General features: G+C 41.9%; 1 pseudogene; it reads right to left on the reverse strand.

Annotated features, from left to right (window-relative positions):
* Positions 1-1090: 1090 nt before the first annotated feature.
* On the reverse strand, positions 1091-1577 carry LOC124081924 (small ribosomal subunit protein eS10-like; annotated as a pseudogene).
* Between the last annotated feature and the right edge of the window lie 2376 nt (positions 1578-3953).

The raw sequence follows: 3953 nt of genomic DNA on the forward strand, positions 1-3953 counted from the left end.
CTATTTCCAATTAACAATGTTTGGGCCACTCTTTCTAGTTAAATCTTACAATATATTTCTTAGGAAAGATGAAAGCCAAGGTTTGTATCCTGAGAAACTTAATGCTGAAAATCCCTTTATTTTCTAGCTCGAGTTCTCATAGTACTTGTTTCACTTTATAGGGTCCAGGTACTGATTTCTGTTGGCATATGTGACATCCTTCTTTCCCGGTTCTCAGATTTCTCTATTCTTTCTTTGCTGGCCCATCTTCTAGGATCAGGCATTTAAGAGTCAAGAGATCTTCCAGGCTCAGTCCTATCATTCCTCAGATCCATCAGTGATCATATTCATACAAGTGTCAAGGAGCATCTTTGAGAACGGCATGATAGTGCACTCCTGTAATCCCAGGAACTCGGGAGACTGAGGCAGGAGGTTGGCAGGTGCTAGGCTAGATTTAGCGAGACTATGACTCAAAATAAAAAGGACCGGGAGTGTGGCTCAGTGGTAAAGTGCCCCTGGGTTCAATCCCCAGTACTGAAGAGAAAATATTACTTGCTCAAGTACCATCTTTATATGAACCAATCTTAGATTCTCACCTGAATCTCTCCTTGGAGTACCAGACATGTATTTTCCAGGAACTCTTTATTCAGCATCTCTGATTATCTCACAGGCATCTTAAATACATCATGGCTGAGACCAAATTTATCTTCACTTCATGTTGTAAAACTCAGGAATCCTCATGCCTTCCAGCACTTTCTTAAGCCAAAGTCTGGGAGTCGTTCGTACTTGGCACATTCTTTTTCCTTACATCACACATGCAATTCATTAACAAGTTCTGTTGACTTTACCTCCTATCTCTTAAATCTTTTTGTGTTTCTTACTATTTGCTTTCATTCTTCTACCCCAAAATATCATCCCTATTTTTGGACTACTGTCAGTCTTCCTAAGTCTATGTTTACTCCCTAAGTATGTGTCCTCAAATTTCTTAAATCATTCTTCTGGCCAAAAGCATCCATCGACTTCCATTATTCTTGGGAGAAAAGGAAAGTTCTTTTTTTATTTTTTTCTCACTACAAGTTCATTCAAAACAAAATAATGCCCTCCAACTTCACTAAGGTGGCTGACCACATAGATGACCAAATCTTCCTCTAAACTGGAATTTGGTTGCCGACCCAGCCCCAGCCTCTGCTTTCTTATCAGCACCAGGGGGCATAGCATTCTGTCTGTAGGCGTCTCTGTTGGCTTCCCCTCTTGTGGGTCTTGCAGGATGCTCACCCTCCAGACCTTTGGGCCGAGGCCTGCTAGTTTCTTATCAGTTAAGGCGTAGAGTGCAGGCACAATCTCAGGTGGCAGATGCAGGTAATCATGGAGATATTTTTACTAGATGCCCTCTCTGTAAGGTAGAAAGTCTCCGGGCAAACTTCCTTCACATAGCCTTGAGACTTGAACAACTGTATGGCCTTCATGACATGAAGGTTGGGCACATTCTTATCTGCCTGCTCTGGGTGCTTGGCCATGTGACTATTCTTGGCTACCATTATTTTCTCCTTAAAAAGGAGTTCATAAATGGCAATCCGATTCTTCTTAGGCATCAACATTGTGGAGGCTTCAGGTTCCAAGGCCAAGACTGGAAAGGCAAAAGGAAAGTTCTTAACTTTTCCTACAAACTTAGGATCTGCTTCTTGCTTAACCTTTCCAACTTCCCAATTTTTCTTCACTTTCTTACTGGAGTCCATGGCACTATTAGTCATAGGTTCTGTTTCTGTAGTTTTGCCATCCCCTTTCCCAGCAGAGGGGCCTCACACATGCTGTTTTCTCCATGTAGAACACCTTCACTGCCTTCCCCATCTGGCTATGATCAGTTCATCTGAAATCTCAGTTCTTAGCTTACTTGTTCAAAGCAGTTCTGATGGTCAAGTTCTGTTCTGGTCCTGCTACACCCTCCCAGAGCACCATTTCCTGCTTCCTAGCACTTACTCCATTCGTAACTACATATGCAAATAGCTCCTTGTCAGTGTCCATGTAAGCTCCATGAGGACACAGCCACAATAAATAATGGCTATATTGATTTGATTTCCACCAACAGTGGATGAGAGTTTCCCTTTCTGTGTATCCTCACCAGTATTTGATGGTAGCCATTTGACTAGGGGGAAATGCTATCCCATTGTGATTTAATTTTTTTTTTTTTTTAGTTGTAGATGGACACAATACCTTTATTTAATTAATTTATTTTTTCTTTAGTTCCCACATATTAGAAAAAACATATGGCCCTTGACTTCCTCAGTTTGGCTTATTTTGCTTAACATAATGTTCTGAAATTCCATTCATTTTCCTGCAAATGACATAATTTCATTCTTCTTTGAGGATGAATAAAACTTCATGGTGTATATTTGCAACATTTTCTTTATCCATTTATCTGTTGATGGACACATAGACAGGTTCCATATTTTGGCTATTGTGAATTTGCTGCTATTAACATGGTTATGCATGTAGCATTATAGTACAATGACTTTAATTCTTCAGGATAAATAACCAGGAGTAGTATAGCTGGCTCATATGATGGTTCTATTTCTAGGTTTTTGAGGAATTTCCATAGCGTACTAATATATGACTCCACCAACAATATAAAAGTGACCTTTTTCTAAACAACCTCTCCAGCATTTATTATTATTTATATTCTTAATGACTGCCATTCTGACTGGAGTGAGATGAAATCTCAGTTTAGATTTTATTTTTGTTTCCCTAATTGCTAATGATGTTGAACCTTTTTTTCATCTATTTGTTGGTGTTATGGTTCAGATGTGGTGTCCCCCCAAAGCTCACATGTGAGACAATGTAAAGGTTTGGAAGAGAAATGACTGGGTTATAGCCTTAACCTAATCAGTACATTAGTCCCTGATGGGATTAACTGAGTGGTAACTGGAGGCAGGTGGTGTGAGCATGGTGGAATGATGGCAGAGCCTCAAGAATGGAGGCTCTTAATGTATAAAATCCACCTGCGTTATAGCAATTCTCATGAAGCCAGGAGCTCCTGATAGCATTGGCTGAAAGGTGCTCAATAAATGCATGTGGAAGGCATCAGCAATTGCTATGGAATACCAGGGCGTTAAAAATAACAAGGTAAGCAGGCATGATTGTGCACACCTGTAATCCCAGCAACTTGGGAGGCTGAGGCAGGAGGATCTCAAATTCAAAGCAAGCCTCAGCAATTTAGTGAGGTGCCGCAGTCTGGCTGGGCACACAATCACAAGCCACCACACAGCTTGTAGATTCAAACAGCAACTCTTTATTCCCGAACTCACACCAGCCGTCTACAATCACGTTCTGGGGAAATCCACGTTCTCTGCCCAAATCCACCTCCACTGGGCTTCTATCTCCCAAAAAAAATACTGTCTGAATCCCGTGAGAACTCAAGGGGAACTCAGGCAACAGGATACGCCCTATTCCCAGCAGGAATAATCTTAAACCTGGAACGCCCTAAACCCAATTATCCTAAACCGGGAACACCCTAATCCCGGATCCGCCCTGGTCCTTGAGCAAGGTCACCTAACTGCAATGTCACTGCAAAATGTCCTATTTCCACGAGTCCTTCCACTAAGCAACATGGGGTACTCTGGCAAGGAAACTGTCATACCTACTTGGCTAATGGCTCGTGTTGGGAAAAGTATAAACGGCAGCCATTTATCTTAACTTTCAAAAGGTGCAGGAGGTCATTCAAAGGAAAGAGGAAACACCTTCAGAATTCCTGGATAGACTAACCAAGGCCCTTCAACAGTACACAAACCTCGACCCAGAAACCCCTGATGGCCGTCATGTCTTAATGACATATTTTTTGGCCCAAAGCTACCCTGACATTAAAGCCAAGCTTAAAAAGCTTGAACAGGGCCCTGCTACTCCTCAGACCGAAATCCTCGCTGTCGCTTTCAAGGTCTTTCATGGTAGAGAAGATGAAAGTGAACGCCGTAGGCAGAGGG

This window comes from Marmota monax, unplaced genomic scaffold (assembly GCF_021218885.2).
Source record: "Marmota monax isolate L192 unplaced genomic scaffold, Marmota_monax_Labrador192_F-V1.1 WCK01_AAM20220418_F8-fsc00031, whole genome shotgun sequence".
Taxonomy (NCBI): Eukaryota; Metazoa; Chordata; class Mammalia; order Rodentia; family Sciuridae; genus Marmota; species Marmota monax.